Here is a 24,505-nt window from a genome sequence, read left to right as displayed (position 1 = left end):
TAGGGTGCCCCCTGGTACCAAAAAGAACAAGGTATGGGTAAAAGATCCATTCAAAATGCGAAACAGATTTAAGTACTTGAAAGGTTCATGAATATAGTTTCAAGTTGAAACTAATCAAAACTAATCAACTACCATTACCAAATTTTGGTATATTAATTATCTGAGGACAGCAAAATATTTTTTCCTCCCCCAACTACCTATCTGTATGAGACCAGATTTTCTTCAAACTAAATACATAGCAGGCCATGTGTGGTGGCACAAACCTATAATCTCGGCAATTCAAGAGGCATGGTGGAACACACATGTAATCCTAGTGGCTCGAGAGGTTGAGATAGAAGGATCACGAGTTCAAAGCCAGCTTCAACAAAAGTGAGGCATAAGTAACTCAGTGAGATAAATAAAATACAAAATAGAGCTGGGGATGTGGCTCAATGGTCAAGTGCCCCGTAGTTCAATTCCCGGTCCAGGTACCACCACCACCACCACCACCACCCCAAAGAGAGGCTGAGGCCTAAAGATTGAAAGTTCGAGGCAACTCAGTAGACCCTGTCTAAAACTAAAAAAATAAAAAGGGTTGTGGATATATCTCAGTAGTAGAATACTCCTGGGTTAAAACCTCAGTACTAAAACAAATAAAATGTGTGACTGTGTTTATATATGTGTGAGTGTATTATATATAAAAAAATGAATGCAGAAGTGGGCGACAATCTAGGTATCTTCTATTGAGCTAGAAGGTTTGCAAAAATATAAAACAAAGCCACTCTTATCACATTTGTTTTAGAAACTTATTTTTCATTTTCAGAAAGTTATTTGTTAATATCTAATGAGTCTATAAATGTTATTTTTAAATTAAATAAATATTTTCAATTGTTTTAATATCTAATATTATAAATATTAATATATTTCATATAGCAAAAGCTCTTTGAGGTCCTCATTATGAAGGTAAGTGACAGCTTCGTCTGCCTGTCTCCCAAGTGCACGTGGCTTTCATGGCTCACTGTGTCCCAGTCTGGTGAGCACCCTGTGCTCCTAGGGTTGGGACCAGAGTGACCTCACTAAGCAGCAAACGACTGAATCGGAGACACCTGGGTCAAAAAGCAGCTGCGGGTGGCCAAGCTGCTCCCCTCTGCCAAGCCTGAATCTCAAGGGCAAATCTGTGCCCACGCTCAATTCTATCTCCCTCCCCCTCCTCCCTCTCTTTCCTCACAGGGTGCTGTTATCTTAGCATCAACAATCCCCAAACCATCTCAATTGGTACCAATTCACTGTGCCCAATCATTTTATTTACTAAATATATTTTCTTTAACTGCCTTGCTGTTTTGGAGTGGCTGGTTGGCCCTGCTGGTTGGCATGTGGTGTTAATAAATGCTTCCCTGTTTCAAACTTAAAAAAAAAAAAAAAAAAGCTCTTTGAGGTCCTCAACAATATTCAATAGTGTAAAGGAATCTTGAGATTAATTAAAGAAGAAAAAAAAAAACCTGAGAACTTGCATCAATGGTTTCACTTTATTGACTATGGAATATTTACTTCCTGGAGTATTGGTTAAAAAAAAATTGCAGATTCCTGGACCTATCTATAGAAATCCTATTCTATCTATAGAAATATAGAATCATCTCTGCAAATGATTTGGCTTTTTTGCATCAAAAAAATCTAAACCATGGGCTAGGGGTGTAGCTCAGTGGTAGAACGCTGTCTGGCATGTGCAAGGTCCTGGGTTTCAATCTCCAGAACAACCAGGAAAAAAAAAATCTAAACCATTGATCTGAGAGCTCATATAAATTTAAGTAAGCCTCCTTAACAATCCAAGTATCAGGTGGATCAATTTATACACTTGTTAGTAAACTAGTTCCTAAATGTTCCAATGTTTCCCACTCCTTTCTCAAATCTTTTTTTTTTTTTTAAACTGGAGATTGAGCCCAGGAGCACTTTACCACTGAGCCACTTCCCCAGCCCTTTTTATTTTTGAGACAGGGTCTTGCTAAGTTGCTGAGGCTGGCCTCAAACTTAGATCCTCCTGCCTCAGACTCCTGAGTCACTATCATTATGCCTGTCTCAAACCTATTTTCTATTTATATTAAAAACTTTCAGGGGCTGGGGCTGGGGCTCAGTGGCAGAGTGCTTGCCTAGCACATGTGAGGCACTGGGTCCAATCCTTAGCACCACATACAAAATAATCATCATCATCATCAAAGATTATAAGAAATCAACTTTAAAATTTTTTTAAAACAACAACTTTTAGGCACAAAAGCCATTCTTTTTACATCAATCCCCCGACCTCCTGAAGTGTACAGCAGTCATTAAATGTGTGCCTTTTTTTGGTGGTGGTGCTGGGGATTAAACCCAAGGCCTTATACATGTGAGGCAGGCACTCTACCAACTGAGCTATATTCCCAGCCCAAATGTGTGCTTCTTTACCAACTGCTTTTAGCCACTTTCTGAATAACATTATTATTTTTGAAGCAAGCATAAAAAATTCTACATCTCAAGGATTCCTAGATAGAAAAAAGTCCTCCCTTAGAATATGGTGGCGCACACCTACAATCCCAGATACTTGGGCGACGGATGCAGGAGGATCACAAGTTTGAAACCAGCATGGGCAATTTAATGAGACCCTGTCTCAAAATAAAAAAGGTGGAATGCAGCTCAGTGGTGCATCTGCCTAGCATGTGTGAAGAAGCCCTGAGTTCCACTCCCACAAAAGGAAAAGGTCTTTGCTTATTCAGAAGATTCTAATGGCATTCTAAAAAGCAATATCACTAATTTTTTAAGTATCAACTGTGGCATCTGTCACAGTAATGTTTCTTTTTGATAGTTGAGGCCATTTAATAAGGGCTGAGTTAGAAAATTTTCCTTATCCACCAACCCTCACGTTCTAAGACTCTGGTTCTTTTTATTCTCATTCCTCGAATTAAATAATGCTGGGCACTATGGTTGTTTAGGGGCTGGAAGATGAGTCAGCAGGTGAAGCCATTTGTGAGAAGCAGTTTCATTACACTTCGAATAACAGAGAAGCCAGCAAAAGACAGCTGCCATTGTTTACATTGCTGAACATGCTGTTGAGTTTCACAGGCCTGTAAAACCACCTATTGTCAGCAAGCTGCATTTTTCTTAGTTAAGGGTTAAGAAGCATTAGACTCATCTAGCAGCTCCTAAAGTACAATGAACAACTTTGTTTCTCCAAGCAGAACTAATGTCTTTATCCACAAAATCAGTGTTACTGGTTAAATGGCATTTAGTTCATTTCTTAAGATGTATGAGCCAGAACACAGACAATTGACCGCTCAAAAATCATTCTTACCACTTGGAATGTGCCTGATCCAAATAACCTAGGTCTCTACATAACTACTAATGTTATACATACTCAGACACACACACAAAAGTACTTCCAATAACCAAAATAATAGGTCAAAGGCTTTTTCTTTTTTAATAGATCACACAATGCTACTTAAAGTACAGAGAGAAGAACGGAGGGAGTAGATAAAACAAACTGCTAATCTTTTGAGGGCCAGAAAGGCACAGAAACCTCCAACACCCAATAGAAGATCTCTGGTTGTGGTTTTGAGCATTTTCAACTCAGTTTCACTTCTCAAGAGTTTCATCTTTAAAAATCCTTATGTCATAAGAAGGATCCCCTTTCTCTAAATATTTTTTTCAAAATTTTGGTGGGTTGTTTTGACTTGGTTTCAGTGCTGAGGAACAAACCCAGGGCAGTACACATCTAAAACTGTGGCACAACTACAACACAACTGCTATATTACTGAGCTAGGTTCCCCAGCCTTCTTTCTTTTTCTTTTCTTTTTTTTTTTTTGGTAGTTGTGGATGAACACAATACCTTTATTTATTATTTATTTTTTAGTTGTAGTTGGAAACAATACCTTTATTTTACTTATTATTTTTATGCAGCACTGAGGATCGAACCCAGCGCCTCACACGTGCTAGACAAGCGCTCTACCACTAAACTACAACCCCAGCCAGAGCCCTTTTTATTCTGAGACAGGGGTCTGGCTAAGTTTCCCAGGCTGTCTCAAACTTGTGATCCTCCTGTCTCAGCATTCCTAGCAACTACCAGTCTGCCCAGTTTTTTTCAAAGTTTTCATTTCCAATAAAGGACTGGACTGAAAAATTCCTCTTAACTGCTTACTGGTTTCATACCCAATTATTTATCTAGGTATTACACTCTGAACACAACTAACTTCCTTTTCTATTTCAAAGGTACCCAAAGCCAGGTGGTGGTATGCATAGGTAGTCCCAGTTTTTTGGGACAGAAGCAGGAAGATCAGTTGAACCCAAGAGTTCAGATCAATCTGGGCAAAATAACAACATGCTGACTTAAGGGGGAAAAAGCAGCCAAATCAACCTAATATTTCAACATTCCTAAATGAACTAACAAGGAGCTACAGAGACACTGATGTGATATCCCTCTATATATACCCAGTACCTCCTCCTCCTCTTAAGAACCTCCTCCTTGTTTTTTAATCTTTTTTTTTTTAATTTTTATAGTACTGGGATTGAACCCAGGAGCTGCCTCTGAGCTACATCCCCAGCCTTTTTTTTATTTAGTGTATCACTCACTAATGCTCAGGGTGACCTCAAATTTGTGATCCTCCTGCCTCAGCCTCCCCTGGAGCTGGGACTATAGGCATATGCCACCGTGCCAGATTCTGAGGGAATCTTATAAAACACAAATTGCCCTTATCATCACCTACCCTATAGTTCTAATGGCTTTCTACAGTCATCTGGGTAAATTTCAAACTCTTTAGCATGGCTGATAGAGTCCTTCCTGTGGTCTCTGTCCACTTCTCCCCTGCAAACCCTGGCTCTAATAATAATGAATGTCATTTTTCAGTATCCTGGTTTGACATGCTGATTACTAGCTGGAATATTCTATCCCTCTGCTGTTCCTCACATGGCTCATCTGTTCTTCCAGATTCAATCCAGAACTATCCCCTTCTCTAGGAAGCTTTTGAATTCCATCATTCTTCCCAATCTTCTCCCATTCACCTCTGCCTCTCAAGTTCAATGATCGTCCTTCAGAGGTCCCATTAGACCCTATGCTCAAAGATTCCTGTTTTCCTTCTTACTTGCTTTCTAAACTATAAGTTTCCTGAAAGCAGAAACTATACATAATTTCTATATCCTTAGTGCTTAGCGTAGAATGTACTGAATGATTCAATCAAAATACATAATATTAAAAAAAAAGAAAAATCTTTCTTTTTTAGGTGTAGTTGGACACAATACCTTTATTTTTATATGGTGCTGAGGATTGAACCCAAGACCTCACAGATGCTAGATGAGTGCTCTACCACTGAACTATAACCCCAGACCAGATTTTTCTTTTTATTTATTTATTTTTTGTTTTTTAGGTGAATACAATATCTTTATTTTATATTTATGGGTGCTGAGGATCGAACCCAGTGCCTCACACGTGCTAGGCGAGTGCTTTACCTCTTGAGCCACAACCCCAGCCCCCCCAGATTTTTCTTTAGAACCTTTGGAGCAAGTATCCCAACTCTGCTTTGTCCTGTTTCATACAAAACAGACTGCCAAACCACCAGCTCCTAGTTAATGCGAATAACAGACAACAAATCAATTTCCAACCTATAAGCTAGACACCTTAGGACCACACATTCATCATCCACAAGTTATTTTCATTATTTCAAAAAGCTTAAAATGGGGCTGGGGGGGGGTGGCCCATGCCTGTAATCCCAGTGGCTTGGGAGGCTGAGACAGGAGGATTGTGAGTTCAAAGCCAGCCTCAGCAAAAGTGAGGAGATGCTAAGCACCTTAGTGAGACCCTGTCTCTAATAACAAAATTGGGCTGGGGATATGGCTCAGTGCTCAAGTGCCCCTGAGTTCAATCCCCAGATTTAAAAAAAAAAAAAGCTTAAGATTGGCATAAGTACACACCTATGGCCCCCGCTACTTAGGAGGCTAAGGCAAAAAGATTACTTGAATCCAGGAATTCCAGGACAGCCTGGATAACGTAAGTAAGACCACAGTCTCAAAAAAAAAAAAAAAAGGAAAAAAGTCTAAGAAATTATACACCAATCCATAATATGGAGGCAAAGATCAGCAGATCAGCTAACTAAAATAGTTCCTTTTCTTCTACTCAAAATTTGTCAGTTAATGGTGTTGGGATTAGAAGTACAGCATAGAGTTAGTAGGGGTGGATATTAAGGGTGTTAACCCTATCATGCTATGCTCAATTATTGATTAGCATATATAGAGAAAAAAAGAAAAAAAAGAGATTCAAATTAATGGTTTCACAGTAATTACTGCCCAGAATCCCAATAGCAGTCTATGAGTAAGCAAGAGAGATAGCAGTTTAAAGTATTAATTTCAGGGCTGGGGTTGTGGTTTAGTGGTAAAGCATTTGCCTTGCACGCATGAGGCACTGGGTTCGACCCTCAGCACCACATAATTAATAAATAAATAATTAGATAGGTAAATAAATAGAGGTGTTTTGTTCTGCAACTAAATACATATATAAAGTATTTTAAATTTACCATCTTGACTGTATTTTTTAAATCTTTATTTTTATTTTTATGTGGTGCTGAGAATCGAACCCAGTGCCTCACGCACGCCAGGTGAGCGTGCTACCACTTGAGCCACATCCCCAGCCCCATAAATAAGGTAATTAATTTCAAATTTTTTAATTATAAACTACATGATCAAAGAAAATAAGTAAAAGTATGGACTTATACAAAACTATTAAAACAAGTCCTTTAAGGACCAAATTAAGCAAAAAAAACTCCTCTTTAGTCCCCAATCTTCCTTATATGTAAAAACAATGACTTACACATAATTCAAATGTTCTTGTTAAGTATTAAATGTCACTTCTCCAACTACATAAACAAAGCTCAGCAGGAACCTATTCTGGAAAGCTTAATGACGGTGTTTCCTTGGTTCTCTACTTCCTCTCAGCAGCTCCTTCCTCTTTCTGTAGCTTCCTCAAATAACCAGCCACTGCACAGACTACTAAAAATCTTTTGTTTTTCTCTTCACTCTCCATTTTGCTTATATTATCATGGACTTGTTTTGTCAATCCTTTCTGCTTCCATCTTCCCTATTTAAACATTTTTAGTTATCTTCATTTGTTAAATGGAGTGCTCCATTCATTTAAAACCCAACTTGTCCTAAACTGAACTTATCTGTCCACTCTCAAAATGATGTAGGAAATTAAATCCTAGGTCTTTCTTACTCCATCAATGACAACATCATGTTTTAGTCTTTAAATATTAGAGCTGCCTATAAATCCAGCTACTTGGGAGGCTGACACAGGAGAAACCCAAACTCAAGACCAGCCTGGCAAAACCCAATTCTCAATTAAAAAAAAAAAAAAGAGGTGGGGACACGGCTCAGTGTCTCCTAGCATACAACAAGGCGGCCCAGGGTTTGATGCCCATTACCACAATACTAAACAAAACAAACCTTAGAGTGAGTTTTAATGCTTTCTCTTCATCAACAATATTCAAGCCCTAAGCTTTCTTCCTTTATGACAGCTTCAAGATGTGATCATCCTTTCCATTTCATTTTCCTCTAGTCTGGATGTGCATCAGCACAACCTCAGAAAACCTTCAATAGCCTACTATGTAGTATCCATGCTTCCTGTCCATCTCAATCCATCCAGCACAATCTTTCACCTTTCTCTAATAACAAGGTCTTCAAAAACCTCCCCTTGCAATGGGATGATTCTCCAAAACTGTCCCCCACACAACACATTCACTGCTTTCTATTTCTGCCAAATGGGTCTTCTGACTGCAAACACACCATTCACCATTTCTGAACTAAGACTTTGTTCACACCACTTCCCTCAACTATAGATGTCCTTCCCCTTAATGTCAAGTCTACCCAAATCTTCAATGATAGAGTGCTTGCCACCTAACGAGATCCTGGGTTCAATTTCCAAAAATCGAAAAAAAAAAAAAAAGAACTGTAACAATATCATGCTTCTGAATTAATATTTTCAAAATGCAGACTAAGGAAAACACTCTAAAGAACAAAACAAACTATTTTATACTCTCAAAATTTTCAGGATAAGAATTCAGTTAATCCAAGTTCCCATCTAATGCTCAAAGCTTAACAACATACTCACAGTGAAGTAATAAAAACAATAAAATTCAAATATCCAGTAACCCGGACACTACTGAGTCAACTATTTTCTGTTGTTACAGACTGGAGCTGGGGATAACACTCAGTGGTATTTTGCCTAGATGTTCAAGGCCCTGGGTTCGATCAAACACTTTTCACCAAAAAAAAACACGCTCAATAATTAAAAATGTAAAAAGCTATTTAATGTATCAGAAAGACAGTTAATCTGAAGAGAATCCTTCAATAATACAAAATACATAAGCATACGGTTATTCACTGCAACATCTCTGTAACTTTAAAATATTTGAAACAACCTAAACACCAAATATGGGTGGTTGAAGACACTTGGTACACCCACACAATGTGATACTCTGCAGCTATAAAAGAGAATAGGAAGATCTTCTGAACAGAAACAGTGATTTCTAGCGTATACTTTTCCCTTGTGGTGCTAGGCATCAAACCCAGGACCTCAAACGTGCTTTATCACTGATCTATACCTTCAACCCCCAGGGTATAATTTTAATTGGAAAAAAAAAAAAAAACAAGACCCCAAATTATCTATAGTATGCTATCTTCATGTAAGAAATGGACATAAGAAAATGAATAGCTGGGTGCGGTGGTGCACGCCTATAATCCCAGTAGCTCAGGAGGCCGAGGCAGGAAAATCAAGAATTCAAAGCCAGCCTCAGCAACTCAGGAGACCCTGTCCCTAAATAAAATATAAAAAAGGGCTGGGGGGCTGGGGATGTTGCTCAAGCGGTAGCGCGCTTGCTACTCAAGAAACTGAGGCAGGAGGATTCCAGATTCAAGGGTCAGCTTTGGCAACTTAATGAGACCTGTCTCAATAACAAGGGCTAGGCATGCAGCTCAGTGATAAAACACCCCGAGGAGGGGGAAGTACTTGGAGAACTGGTTGATCCCTAGACAGAGACAGGGAAAATACAACATGAGGCTGGAATACCTTGTGTACCAGAAAGCAAAGAATTTTTTTTCTTTTTAAAGGTAGTGGCTTATTCAGAGAACTCAGGAGTCAACCTGAAGGAACCCCAGAAGGCCAAAGCCAGAACAATTTGAATGACAAAACAAAGAATAATTATGGATTAACTCATAGAATAAAATACGTACCTATGAGTACATGATGATACAAATAAATAAATAAGAAGAAAAAGTTCTTCCACATAGAAGTACAATCAATAAATGCAGAAAGAAAAAAAGAAAGTCACAATTAGGCAATTCCAAATGTAAATACTGCAGACAAGATCCACCAGGAGAAAAAAACATTTATTTGTAGTCTTGAAGTATCTCCCACAAGCTACTTATCAATTTGAAGGGGAAAAACTCTATAGGAGAAAGACCAGCAGACACCAGCTTAATAAACTAATCATCACTGACACATCACTCCTAATATGATACACTGAGAAAGAACATATAACCTCATTCTTTTCATGAGAAAACACTCAATAAATCCAAACTGAGGGCCATCTTATAAAATATCTGATCAGGAATCTTTTCAAGTGTCAAGTTCAGGGTTGAGGTATAACTCAGAGGTAGAACATGTATTTAACATGTGCCATGCCCTGGGTTCAACCTTAGTAACACACACATGCGTCAAGGTCATGAAAGAGAAGACGAAGGACATTTATAGACTAAAGAAGACTGAAAAGAAATAACAAGCAGGGATTAGAGCTCAGTGGTAGTACACTTGCCTAACATGAAGGACACTGGTTTCAATCACCAATACCACAAGAGAAAGAGAGAAAAAAGGGGAAAAAATTTAAAATGCTATTAGGATTCTGGAACAGAAACAGGATATAATGGGAAAATTGGTAAAAGGTGAATGAGGTATATAAAGGTTGAATGAGATTGTGCCAGTGTAAATTTCCTATTCTTGAAAACTGTACTATGGTATGGAATATATTAATACTCTATAAGTCAAAAATTAGTTCAAAATACAGTTTTTCTTTTTTTAAAAATGGGGCTAACAATAATTTGCTCCTATTTAGGTTCACATACTAATGTTAAAGAGCTTTACAACTTAAAAAAAGATTAAACACAAATTGTTAAAAGAATGTAGAATACTGTCTCAAAATTATCAATATTACATCTAGAAATAGCATAGAAGACTCATAATTTTCTAAGCTCTGAAACAGTTACTAGATGGGGTAATCATATAATTTACCATTCAAATCAGGCCCTTTACAGGAAAAAAGAGAACTTTGGTCACCCTATTAGGTCAGTGGTCAATGTCACTGAAGATCTCAAAACACTCTGAGTTGGCACAAACTTTGTTTTTAGGAAAGATACTCAGACCTCCCCCCTCAGCCTCTGGAGCAAAGGCTTTAGGGACAGAAAGTTGAACCAGAGGATGCAAAACTCCCCTACAACTTAGAATAATCAATGATTCATGGTAACATTCTTCAAACACATCTTTTAACATATTTTTTTTTTACTATTTTTTTTTTTTTTTTTAGAGAGAGAGAGAGAGATAATTTTTTAAATATTTATTTAATTACTTTTAGTTTTCGGCAGATACAACATGTTCTTTTGTATGTGGTGCTGAGGATCGAACCCGGGCTGCATGCATGCCAGGCGAGCGCGTTACCGCTTGAGCCACATCCCCAGCCCCTTTTAACATATTAAAAGAGTCTACTATGTATAAGGGGAAAATAAGCTAATGCATATTAATTTGGGGATCCCTTAATTGTGATTTTTTAAAAGAAGGACAGGAGGGCTGAGACTATAGCTCAGTGCTAGAGCGCCTGCCTCACACTTGTGAGGCACTGGGTTTGTTCCTCAGCACCACATAAAAAAATAGATAAATAAAAATACTGTGACCACCTACAACTAAAAAAAATTTAAAAAAAAAAAAAAAAGGACAGGAATGAAGTCACTGCTGCAGACAAAATCCACCAGGAGAAGAAATGTTATTTACAGTCTTGAAGTATCTCCCACAAGCTACTTATCAATTATGAAGGGGAAAAAAGTAACTCTATAGGAGTTACTTTCTAAAGAGGCATTTAGCTTTCACTGCCTTGCCTAAAATTCAAGTACACACTCAGTCACCACAATATGCAAGGGTATGTGTTAAGGTCAAGTACTCTGCTGTCTGCCTTTGGAACTGCAGTTACCTCAGGAAGTTGGACTGATTCCAAATTCTAATACTTCTGAAAAAGATCAACAATTGCAAGTATCAGTTGACAATATTAGCCTCAAAGATTCAACAATATTAATCAGTTATGTCATTAAAATTCTATATAGATTAAGACCCACTTCCCTTATTGGTTTTTGTTTTTGTTTGGTACCAGAGATTGAACCCACTGAGCCACATCCCCAGCCCCTTTTATTTTTTATTTTGAGACTGGATCGCACCAAATTAGGACCTTGCTCAATTGTTGAAGCTGGCTTTAAACTCATGATCCTACCATCTCAGCCTCCCAAATTGACAGAACTTAAAAAGTAGGTATAGGGCTGGGGATGTGGCTCAAGCGGTAGCGCGCTCGCGTGGCATGCGTGCGGCCCGGGTTCGATCCTCAGCACCACGTACAAAACAAAGATGTTGTGTCCGCCAATAACTGATAAATAAATGTTTTAAAAAAAAAAAAAAAGTAGGTATAATCTTACCAAATCAGTAATCCCATTCCCTCACTATAATACTTCAATTTTAAGTCCCTCAAGAGATTTTTCTAGTGGAAAATTCTGTCCAAAACCAATAACCATGGTTTTTATTAGACCTGCAAAATTATAAAATGCCTCTCCTTTCACGTGATCTTTTTCTAAATAGCAAAAAGAATCCTGTTTGACAGAGGCTAATACTATTTACCAAATTCTGTTTCTTTAAAATAATGCATATGGGGCTGGGGTTGTGGCTCAGTGGTAGCATGCTTGTCTGGCATGCATGAGGCGCTGAGTTCGATTATCGGCACCACATACAATTAAATAAAATAAAGGTCCATCAACAACTTAAAAAAAAATTTAAATAATAATGTATATATTAGAATAGCCTGAGGATATAACCTTGTAAATCAAAAATCAAATTTAAAATTACTTAAATACTTTGGGACAGAACTAACATTTAATGTGAAATACAATAACCCAAGAATCTGTAACTTCATACACAATTCCAAGTCTGCCCCAGAACAGTAAAGTAGTCAACTGCCTATACTTTTATTTTTTACAAGGCTATCCTTGCCTAGTGGGAATTTACCTTAAGAATAAAAGCAGCAGCGGGGCTGGGGATGTGGCTCAAGCAGTAGCGCGCTCGCCTGGCATGCGTGCGGCCCGGGTTCGATCCTCAGCACCACATACAAACAAAGATGTTGTGTCCGCCGAAAACTAAAAAATAAATATTAAAATTCTCTCTCTCTCTCTCTCTTTAAAAAAAAAAAAAAGAATAAAAGCAGCCAGAATATTTCATTAGTTTTTCTGTTTTATACAAAGTTAGAAATGGTAGAAGTTCAGTTATTCAATAGGCCATATTTTATGAACAGCACATCTCTCAGTAAATTTTAAATGCTTGATTATAAAACCTTACATGTGCCAGGTGCAGTGGCACAAGTCCGTAATCCCAGCAGCTCAGGAGGCTGAGACAGGAGGATCTTGAGTTTGAGACCAATCTCATCAATTTAGCAAGGCCCTAAGCAACTCAGCAAGATCCAGTCCCAAAATAAAAAGAGCTGGGGATGTGGCTAAGTGGTTAAGTACCTTGGGTACAATCCCCAGTACTAAAAAAACAACAACAACAACAAAAAACTAGTTGTAGTTGTGATGCCATTTCTATTCTCCTAATCTTCCCACTTCAGATTTTAATTTGCACAAAAACAAAGTTTCAAAAATACTGTTTCAATGTCGGTTTCTCAACAACAACAAAAAAAAAGAAATACAGGGCTAGGGATGTAGCCTGGAGGTACAGTGCTTGCCTAGCATGTGGGAGGCCCTGGGTTCAATCCCTAGTACCACAAAAGAAGAGAGAAAAGAAATACAAATGACTTTTGACAAGGCACTAAGATAACTCACTAGGCAAAGAACTGTCTTTTCAAGAAATGGTACTGAGACAACAAATATCTGCATACAAAATAATAAAGTTGGACCTCCACTTTACATTGTACACAGAAAATAATTTGAAATGGATCAAAGACCTAATTATAAAACTCTTAGGGAAAAAAAAAAAAACAGGACTAAATCTTCGAAAATTTGGTTTAAGCTAGGCACAGCAGCTCCTACTGACAATCCCACTATACTCAAAAGACTGGGGCATGAGGGCCATAAAGTTCAAGGCCAGCCTGGGCAACTTAACAAGACACTATTCTCACTGTTTCAAAATTTAAAAGAGTTGGGGGGCAAAGCTCAGTGGTAAAATACCCCTGGGTTCAATCCCTAATACCACAAAAAAATAAATAAAATTTAAAAAACTTTCGCCCTTCAAGAGACATCATCAAGAAAATGAAAAGACTCAGGGAAAGTTTGAAAATCCCGATTCTGATAAAGGGTCTATACTCAGAATATAAAGATAACTCTTGTCTTTTTTCTTTTAACTGGGGGTCAAACTCAGGGCTTTGCAAATGCAAGGCAGACGCTTTGATGCTGAGCTACATCCCAGCTCAAAATAACTCACAGCTCAACAATACAAAGATAAATATTGTATTTCCAAGATCCTGCATTCAATCCCTAGTAACAAAAAGAAAAAAAAAAGAATTTACATATATAAAAAGTCTAACTTCTTCTATTCATCCCCAAACCCCGAGAACCTAGATTCATTATTTTGCATATTCTGCCACCAGAATCCTCCACTCCAAGCCCATGGATCAGGTCCCTGAAAATGCAGCATACACCATGCTTGTTCCAAGCCCAAATCTTTGTTCATGCTGGTCACCTGCTCATAATACATATCCCCTCTTCCCATCCAAACCCTGCCTGTAGTGGTCTTAAGTTCTTTTCTTTCTTTTTAACTGATCTCTCAAGTTTTTTGTTTTGTCTTCGTTTGTTGTTGCAGTGCCAAGTATTAAACCTAGGGTCTCAGACTTCTATACTTATATGAGATTAGTACTTGCCTAGGGCAGGGAGAACTGAGGGCAATTTATATGGTTATGTACTATTTCCTAGGGCCTACTAAAAAAAAAAAAAAAAAAAAAGTCAGGAGTCATCCAATTTATCCTTTCTTACATTCCTTTTTTCTACCTTCAGGGTTCAATCCTTTCCATTCTCCTTGAAAAATTATATTCTGATATATTCTGATTCAAAACTGGCTGTACTCACTCTTCATCTCTGCTTACTTTTCTTGTCATTCCAAAATTCTGTTTGTTCCCACACTTCAAGCCTGCTTTCCTAACTCCACCTGAATCCTTTATGGTCTTTTCCTCCTTCCTTTAATCACTCCCTAGATAATATTGACACTTCCTGAAAACTAAGTTTAAAAAAAAAAAAAAACAAGGAAATAAACTAGGCATGGTGGTGATGCCCATAATCCCCAAAAGTCAGGAGGCTGAGACGGGAGGGGGGTGGGTAGAGCAAGTTCAAGACCAGCCTGGGCAACTGAGGGAGATCTCACCTCAAAACCAAAAAAATTAAAAGGGGTGGGGACATAGCTCAATGGTACAGCACCCCTGGGTTCAATCCTCTGTTCCATCAATGAAAGAAAAAGAGAAAAGAGGAGGGGAGGGAAGACTATATATGTATACAAACACCACTCTGGCCACTAGCTTTTTTCAAAATTTAGTATGAATATATGGATTACAGTGGTTTCTAAAGAATAAATAAATTTAAATAATCATGGGGGGAAAATGTGATGTTGCATTTGAGTTTTAGCATTGTAAATTATTACAGACACAATAACTGAAAAATGTTTGACTTACTGATAAAGGTTTGAGAGTTTGTTTTGTTTTGTTTTGTTTGTGGTACTGGGGATTGAACCCAGGGCCTTGGGCATGCAAGGCAAGCACTCTACCAACTGGGCTATATATCTCCAGCCCCTGAGCTCTCCTCTTTCTAATGAGCAGTCATAACTTCTGAGCTACACACCAAAGGTAAAAAGACCATCCCTGAGAACCAAAAGTTCATTTATATTCTAAACTGACTATTTAAAAGTGAATGTTTCCAATGAATCTCACACTTATGAATAATTATAATGCACCAATAAAATTTTTTTAAAATTTTTTGGGGACTCTTTTTTTTTTTTTTTGTACTGGGGATTGAACTCGGTCACTCGACCACTGAGTCACATCCCCAGCCCTATTTTTGTATTTTATTTAGAGACAGGGTCTCGCCGAGTTATTTAGTACCTCACTTTTGCTGAGGGTGGCTTTGAACTCACAATCCTCCTACCTCAGGCAGCTGGTATTATAGGCCTGTACCACCGCACCCAGCTGGTACTTTTTGATAAAAGATACAATCAAGTAACAAAATAACAAAGATGCAAAAGCTGGGTGTAGCTCAGTGGTAAAGAACTTGCCTAGCATGTGCAAGGCCCCAAATTCAATCTCCAGTGCCATAAGAAAGAGAAAAAAAAACTTCAAAAGATGCAAACTGTACAGAATTTGACCTTAAGTTATATTAAAAACAGGGGCTAGAGATATAGCTCAGTTGGTAGAATGCTTGCCTTGCATGCACAAGGCTCTGGGTTCAATCCTCAGGACCACAAAAAAAAAAAAAAAAAAGTTATATTACAAAAAAAGGACAAAATTTTAAGTTCAACAAATTAAAATCCATAGTGGGCACATGTTAGTGCACAGGTGGTCCTGGGTTCAGTCCCCAGCAAAAATAATTTCCATACAAAAAAAAAAAAAGAACAGGAAAGAAACATATTAAATGTTAATAGTGGTGACCCCTACATAACAAGATTATAGATGATTCTTACTTCCTGTTTTTCTCTATTTTTTAAATTTCCTGCTTCATGTAATCACAAAACAAGTTTTTGAACATTAACATTTGACTATAGATGTTCCTCTTTGGCCTTTATATCAACCCTAAACCTCAATAATATGCTTCAAATCCAAGTCTGCCACTTTAGTTTTATAAACTGGGTCAATGATATCCCATCTCAAAGGAAATTACAGAACCATTTTCAATTCAATTACATATCAGGGCAAAACAATTTTAGGGCACTCCTGAATGCTAAAATTGAGTTGTAACGCCATCTATTTTTGCCCTAAAACTTACCTGAAATTGATCCCCAGACTCCAACTTACTCAACATTTCATGTGATAAATATTTACCAATTGCCTACTGTCCGCCAAGCACTATTATAGGTGCTGACAAGTCCACAGTGAATAAAAAAGACAAAAATCTGCTTTCATGGAGTTTACATTCTATTGACAAGACTCAGCCAGCACACACCAGGCTCAAAAAAAGTAAAAAACAACTACTAGGTTAATACAGGTCATAAAAACTGACAAATTTCACATATACTTAAAATAGCTTAAACTGTCTCAAATTTCAGCTGAGGCTACAGGAGATTGAAAAACGCCTTCTGGTTGGCAGCAAGCCAAGGAACTAGAAGCCATTTGAGAATTCAGAAGTAGCTTGAGATCCTGCAGTATTTCATCCATGTAAATCTCAGCTGCAGTTTATTCACTGCTTGAAGTCATATGCACAGATAAAATTCAGGAAAAATAATAGTTTCCTATTATTTTAGGTCAATGTATTATTCTTTTTAAAAAATATATATATTTATTTTTTTAGGTGTAGATGGACACAACACAATGCCTTTATTTTTATGTGGTGCTAAGGATCGAACCCGGGTCTGGTCCATGCTAGGTGAGTGCTCTACCGCTGAGCCACAATCCCAGCCCCAATGTATTATTCTTAAAGTAAAAATAGATTATGTCTTATCACAGGAGTTTATTCCAGAACTTACTTTTTCCTTCATACTTCACAATGAACCAACTGAGTGAGCCAGACACTAAATAAGACCCTTTGGTCTCAAAACATCCCACAACTGATAACAGCTAACAGGATTGGGACACTTTAATCTCTTTGGATAAACCCAATAATAAGACAAAAACTAGAGGCTCAGTGGTACCGCACTTGCCTGGCATGTGTAAGGCACTGGGTTGGATTCTCACCACCGCATATCAATTAATAAAGGTCTATCAACAACTAAAAAAAGGCTTAAAAAAATAATAAGTTGTCCTAGAAAAATGTCACTGTTCATAAGACAAATATCATCAACTAGTCCCTATAAATCCTTCCCCTAAACATGGAAGAACAAACCTCAAAGCATAATCTTTAGAATCACAACCAATTATATATAAATCAAGGTCACTAGATAAGTGAATCTATTTTTTTTTTTTATTTTGGGGGAAGGGTTTGGGATCTTGGGATTCAACTCAGAAGCACTTTACAACTGAGCTACATGCCTGAGCATTTTTTTTTCCTCTTAGTTATAAATGTCATAAATAGGGGCTGGGGTTGTGGCTCAGTGGTAGAGCGCTTGTCTCGCATGCACGGGACCCTGGGTTCGATCCTCAGCACCACGTAAAAAATAAATGAGTGAAATAAAGGCATTGTGAATAAATATTTAAAATAAATAAATAAATAAATGTTATAAATACTCTTGTTTTCTTTCACATATGCTAGGCAAGCACTCTATCACCGAACTACAATGCCAGCTCCCCACAGGCCTTTAAATTTTTAATTTTGAGACAGGGTCTCACAAAATTGCTGAGGCTGGCCTCCAAAGGGCAATCAGTCCTCCTGCCTCAGTCTCCAAGTTGCTCAAATTACAGGCATGTGCCACCATTTAGTTTTTAATTTTTGACACGGTTTCCCTAAATTGCTGAGGTCTCACAAGTTGCCCAAGTTCATCTCAAACTTGCAATTCTCCTGCCCCAGCCTCCCAAGATAACCTCTATATTTTAGAGAAGGGAAAACTTGACACCAGAAGCAGTTAATGTGACTACTGTAATACAATACGTTTATTAAAATGGAAGAGCCAAACTCAAACCCAGATTTTTCTACTGCATGTCAGAGGCACTGCTGAATATACCAAACTAAATCATATATTTTAAGGCTAGCAGGTACCATTTGTAAGCCAGTATTTAACATCAAAAGGGGAGGGTTATTATATAATAAAGTGGGAAAACTAGCAAAGATTAGTCAGTCGCATTTCTCTTCATACATTAATTTCTGAGGTTATAGTGCAGAAAATACTTTGAATCTATAGCAATAAGTGTTTTTGCCACTGCTTTCTTTTTTTTAATTTTTAATTTATTTTCTAGTTTTCAGCGGACACAACATCTTTTTATGTGGTGCTGAGGATCGAACCCGGGCCGCACGCATGCCAGGCGAGCACGCTACCGCTTGAGCCACATCCCCAGCCCCTTTACCACTGCTTTCTATGGCACCTTCACTAGCTTCCCGGCTCCAACAAACAAATAAATAAAAGGAAAAAAAAAAAAAAACTCAAACATGATTGAAATGCACTTTATTAAACTTCCTTGCATCAGCAACGGAATTAGGAAAAGTAGGTGGCAGAAGAGAAGCTAGGTAAGCCTGAGGTAACACTCATCCTTCTGATTTAGTTCAGATGTCAACTTCTTCTAGGAATCCCTAATTCCTTCTTCCCAGACTAGATGCATAATAGAGTTAGCACTGTACTTGTCTCATGATATTTTATCTGTTTTACCTGTCTGGACCAAGTTCTTTGAGTCCTCAAACCCAGACCTAGCACCAGTCTGGCACACAGAAGATGCTGAATAAATGAACAAATGAATTCAACTTACCACTTTTTAAAAATATTTTTATTAGTTATTGATGGACTTTATTGATTTGTTTTATATGTGGTGATGAGAATCGAACCCAGTGCCTCACACATGCTAGGCAAGTGCTCTACCACCGAGCCACAACCCCAGCCCAACTTTACCACTTATGCCAAAGCTCCAATATAATTGACCCAAATGGAAGTCCTCTCCATTTTAACAATGACAAATGGATAGAGTTTTAGCATGGTTTTCAAACCATTTTTAGCAGACAGACCTTTTGGGGCTGTGGACGGGGCTTAGTGGTAGAGCAGTTGCCTAGCGGCATGCTCAAGGGCCTGGTTACTAGTTATCGTCATATTTTGCTGGAGGCCTTCTTGACTTCTGAACAAGGAAAAACACGAATTGAGTCTAATGTAAAGAATCTCTGCTTAAAGATCAGTGAGATAAAGATAACCTACTTGTCTAATTAAATATGGTACAGTATCACTATGTTCTAGATGACTCCACAGAACTCCTTTTCTGTATATAGACTTTCCCCTGGCTCTCAAATATAGGAGAGTATTCTTCCTCTCATTCTAACATACAGGTTGCATAAGAAATAGCACAGCATAATAAAAAGGGCAACTATGGGCTTGGAGTCAGTCATAGCAGTGCAAAACAGACCACCCTTTACTGGGCAGATAACCCTGGCAACGTTACTAACTACTCTGCACTCCAGTTTCCTTATCCGTAAAACAGCAACAATATCTACCTTATTAAAATTCTTGGAGAAATAAATAAAATCATGCATGTATGGTTCCCAGATAGTAGGCACTCAATAAATGGATATTATTATTATTGCTACTAATGTTATTTTTTAGATCTAGCTTTGGCTAAGAGGAAAAAAGAATACAGCAAACATTACTGGCTTCAACCTGTAAGATAAAACTGAAAATCAACAGAAGGTGAAAAAAAAAAAAGAAAAACTATAGGGCTGGGGTTGTGGCTCAGTGGTAGAATACTTGCCTAGCACACATGACACACTGGGTTCAATCCCCAGCATCACATAAAAAAACTAAAAAACAAAATAAAGGTATTGTGTCCATCTACAACTAAAAACATTTTTTTTTAAAAAAAAAAAGGAAAACTATAATACAAAAGAAAAAAAAACACAGCAACAGGAATACTGGTTTTTAATCACATATATCAGCCAGGTGTAGTGGCACACTGCATCTAATTTAGTTCAGATGTCAACTTCTTCTAGGAATCCCTAATTCCTTCTTCCCAGACTACATGCACAACAGAGTTAGCACGTACTTGTTATAATCCCAGGAACTGAGGAGGTTGAGGCAGCAGGATGGTAAGTTTGAGGCCAGCCTCAGCAACTTAGTGAGACTCTAAGCAACTTAGCAAGACCCTGTTTCAAAATAAAAAGGATTGAAATATATAGTCTGTGGTAAAGTACCCATGGGTTCTATTGCCAGTACAAAATAATAATATCATATATCTATCACAAAACAGCTGAAGACACAGCCATTTTCTGGTTGACACAGGTCTTTCACAAATTTAGTTCCTTCAAAGAACGCACTGATTTTTTTTCTTGGGGAGAGGGCTACCAGGGATTGAACTCAGGGGCTCTCAACTACGGAGCCACATCCCCAGCCCTATTTTGTATTTTATTTACAGACAGGATCTCACTGAGTTGCTTAGGACCTCGATAAATTGCTGAGGCTGGCTTTGAACTCAGAATCCTCCTGTCTCAGCCTCCTGAGCCTCTGGGATTACAGGTGTGCACCACCTTACCCAGCCTAATTTTCTTCATCAATCTGGCTGCCTGCCCCCAAACAGCAACTAGACTCCCCAGAAATGTCTACAGCCCTGAGAGATATTACACTCTGAAGTCTTTTCATATAAAGAAAAAAGCTTTGTGTTCATAATAGACTTAAAATTGTTCTGTTTAAGTAAAAACTATTTGGGCACCTGAATTCAAACTCATTTGTCTTGATAATCTGAAGGATGACCAGTTTCAATCTAAAGAGTTAAACCTTTAACAGGGACCCAAGAATGCCCTGAAAAATCCAAACCAGATTTTCTGTGTATGGACAATTTTCTGTGGAAAAGGTCAAAGCAGCTTTCATCAAAATGTAAAAGTTGAGCCAAGTGCGATGGTACATGCTTATAATCCCAGCTATTCCAGACACTGAGACAAAAGGATAACAAATTCAATCAATTCCAAAATCGATCCCAAGTTTGAGGCCAGCCTGAGCAACTGAGGAGACCCAGCCTCAAAACAAAATCAAGCCGGTTACATGCACCTGTAATCCCAGAGGCTTGAAAGGCTGAGGCAGGAGGATCTACAGTTCAAAGCCAGCCTCAGTGGGTAAGCACCCCTGGGTTCAATCCCTGGTACCAAAAAAAAAAAAAAAAAAAAAAAATTTAAAGNTCTTTTGGGCAGGGTGAACTCTACCACTGAGCCACATGCCCAGTCCTATTTTGTATTTTATTTAGACACAGGCTCTCACTGAGTTGCTTTGGGCCTCACTAATTTGCTGAGGCTTTCAACTTAGAATCTTCTTGTCTCAGCCTCCTAAGCCACTGGGATTATAGGTGTGCACCATCGGGCCCAGCCCTCAACCTCTTAATAGGTTGGGGTAAGCAGATCTCACAGCAGTTTTTTTCCCCCATTACTAGGGATAGAATCCTAGGTCTCACAAATGCTGGGCAGGCACTCTACCACTAAACTACATCCCTTGGTCCTTTTAAATTTGAGAGAGTCTCCCTAAATTGCCCAGGCTGGCTTTGAACTTGCAATCCTGCCTCAGCTTTCCAAGCAGCTGGAATTACAGGCATGTACCACTGTGTCTGACTTCAATGCAAATATTTTGAATTGACAATTTAATAAAAACTCTAAGTTCCATGTCGGCTTATATTATCAAAATTCTAAGCATATTTCTCCCTTGCTTTTAGCATTTTTCATATCAGAGTTTTCTTCTTCCAGCCCCTACTATCTACCAAGCCCCATCTTCTGCCTCTTCGCAGTCAAAGAGGTCATTTCTACTTGAAATGGTTTTATGGGTCCCGCCATGCAAAACTGATGCCTACTTAAGCAGGTTCCAGTTTACATTCAAATTCATTACTGCTAACATTTCCCTTCATTTTATGATTTGTCACGTGAACACTAAGTACAAATGAAGGACACCCTGCCATATGACTCTCTCGCTCCTATTTATATATATTAAAAATGTCTGAACTTGTTAATTTGATGCAAACAGCTGTACCCATATATTTTGAGGAACTGATCTATTCAAGCTATGGAAAAAGCAACTCTAGTTCTGCACTGGAGCCTGGATGCTTCAATGTTATCAACTAATCACATGATGACCACTGTGTTAAATACAAATTCCCACATTCCCTCAGGTTAGAAAAACAGAACTGCTCTATTTCAATCCATTTTTAACCAGTTTCCATTACCAGTTGATATCATTTCCCCACTAGTGTGTTCTGATGAAATCTGTAACCTCTAACTCATTTACTATTTATATAATGTGTTTATATTTTAGCAATTGTAACCTTTCAGTACATAAAACAAAGGGAAAGGAAGGTAACAGAGTTGAAGAATATACATCAAGAGGAAAATTAATTTTAGATTCAATGACATGAGACAAAATTAAACCTTCAAGTTACATAAAACTAAGTATCTAATATACTAGATAAGTTTAAAACTGATCCCCACTGAAAATAATATCTTAAATTTATCTTTAACAACTGTTTCTTTTATTCAAAGGAAAATTAAGTTGCAGAACTAGTAACTACTTCTGTTACAACCAACTCAGAGCTCTTAGAAGTCCTCTCTTCCCGAAAAACTACTGAGAAAAGCAAACTTAAAAAACACTCAAATCACAGTCTCTGTGTCTAGGAAGTTACCCAATTAACCAAGCACTGTCATAGTCAGCAATGCAGTCCTACTTATTACTTCCATTTAATTGCCAAAACATCTCAAAGATGCAGATAATGAATAATGCACTTGGTGACACAATACAGAAACTTCCAGTCTTACCCAAGAGTATGGAAAATAAGGGGGAAAAAACTGATATTAGAAAAAAAACTTAAAACTCACAAAGTACTAATGGAAGATAGAAGTACTTAGGAAATCCAGCACTGACCTCTACCTTGAAGTAGGCAAGCCAATCAACCTTCTCTCACAGTAAAACAATTAGGGATATTAATCAAAACTAACCAGGTTTTCCAGGAGCAACACTCAACATTCTCATAGGTAAACAATTCTTAATTGAACAGAATCATGCAAGATAAAAACATTGTGAAATCAGTACACACATCACACTGGAATGGAACTTATCTTTCCTCTGCACCACAATGCCTGCATTGAAAAATGTGGACTAACAATATTTAAAGAACAGAGAAAATGACACTTGACAAAAACCAATGACCTGAAATGACTCTGGAAGGGAGATGCCTTTTCCTTCTCAGAGTAATTGATACAGACAAGAATCAAACTAGATTGTGAAATAATCTGTGGCCCTCGGAGGAGTTATTTACTCAAACATCCTACTATCTCTAAAAATCAAATTCATCATGATTCAAACCCCAAAACACATCCAATTATTATTGATTAACAGAAATACAAGGGATGAGAGAAGGAGGTGGTGCATGAAATGCTACCCTCGGTAGGTAACACCTTTCTATACCTCTATGGAATTCATTAATAAAATGTTCTACCTTCCTCAGACAGTTTTTGACTAAAACACCTCATCACCAAGACTTTTCAATCAAAGCTGTCCAAAATTCCACACTCGAGCAAATAAGGTAAGACACAATACTAGCGTTTCCTCCAGGAGCCCCGCTACCCTGTAAAACATCAGGCCTACGAAGAGCAAATTAAAGCCCTTTAGAAATATTCGTCCTAACACAAGCCTTCCAAGCAGTGAGACTTTTGGGGGTGATGGGTAATGTCAGTTAACTTCCTCTTCCTTTAAAAAGGTCAAAGACAGGGAAGCGTCCGGTGTAACATTTCCTCCTTAGATCGCGCTCCACCACAAACCACATCACAACTCCCCCAATCGTTAAAAAACATTAGCCAGAGGGAATGCTTTTTTGTACGTTACACCGTAGACTGAAAATCCAACTTACCTCGGGAACGAGCTGATTGGTTTCAAACAGGAAATTTACCAATAAAGTTTATTATGTATTAATAATGATTCGGGGAGCCCACCAAGGCCCGCTGCAAAGGGAGCTGAAGGGAGAGGAGTAGTAGGAGGGTGTGTATCCTCACAACAACCAGAGGAAAGCCTTGCCTGCAGGGTCGATCCCAGGCACCAGCAAATTCTGCCCAATAAAGGGGAGGGGGGCCACAGGAGGAAGAGGAGGCAGCGACAAGAGAGAAGGTTCCCCAGATCTAAAAGGGAAGGGCTGCAGAAGCATGGCCGAGTGGAGCTAGTTTTCACCGTACTGCGGAGGGTCCCAGTGCGCCCCGCAGTGCTGCTGCCGGGGAAACCCAAAAGCTCCGGCCAAGCCCGGTGCCTGGGCTTGAGCTGCAGTCCCTTTCCTGGCTGGAGGGTGGCGGCGGGCAAGAGGGTCCCCCCGGACTGCGGGGTCCCCCCGGGCTGCGGCAACGAGAGCCGAAGGGCCGGCAGGAAGGTGAAAAGGATACTGTTGGGGCGCCTGGGTCTGGAGGGCCCTGATGTTCGGGTGAGGAGGCGGTACCGCTGCTGCTGCTGCTGCTG

At 38.5% G+C, this 24,505-nt stretch overlaps 1 protein-coding gene across 3 annotated transcripts in view; it reads right to left on the bottom strand.

Moving 5' to 3' along the window:
* The window catches only part of Eif4g3 (eukaryotic translation initiation factor 4 gamma 3), a 292,326-nt gene extending 267,827 nt beyond the window's left edge, over positions 1-24,499 (bottom strand). For 2 of the 3 annotated variants that reach the window (XM_048816163.1, XM_048816167.1), the window contains exon 1: positions 24,433-24,499. The gene's annotated coding sequence lies outside the window, so the exon portion shown is untranslated. The remainder of the gene's footprint in view (positions 1-24,432) is intronic. The other variant, XM_048816154.1, reaches the window with a different exon arrangement.
* Between the last annotated feature and the right edge of the window lie 6 nt (positions 24,500-24,505).

The sequence above is a fragment of the Marmota marmota genome, unplaced genomic scaffold (assembly GCF_001458135.2).
Source record: "Marmota marmota marmota unplaced genomic scaffold, marMar, whole genome shotgun sequence".
Classification (NCBI taxonomy): Eukaryota; Metazoa; Chordata; class Mammalia; order Rodentia; family Sciuridae; genus Marmota; species Marmota marmota.
This window is presented reverse-complemented; position numbering and strand designations above follow the sequence as displayed.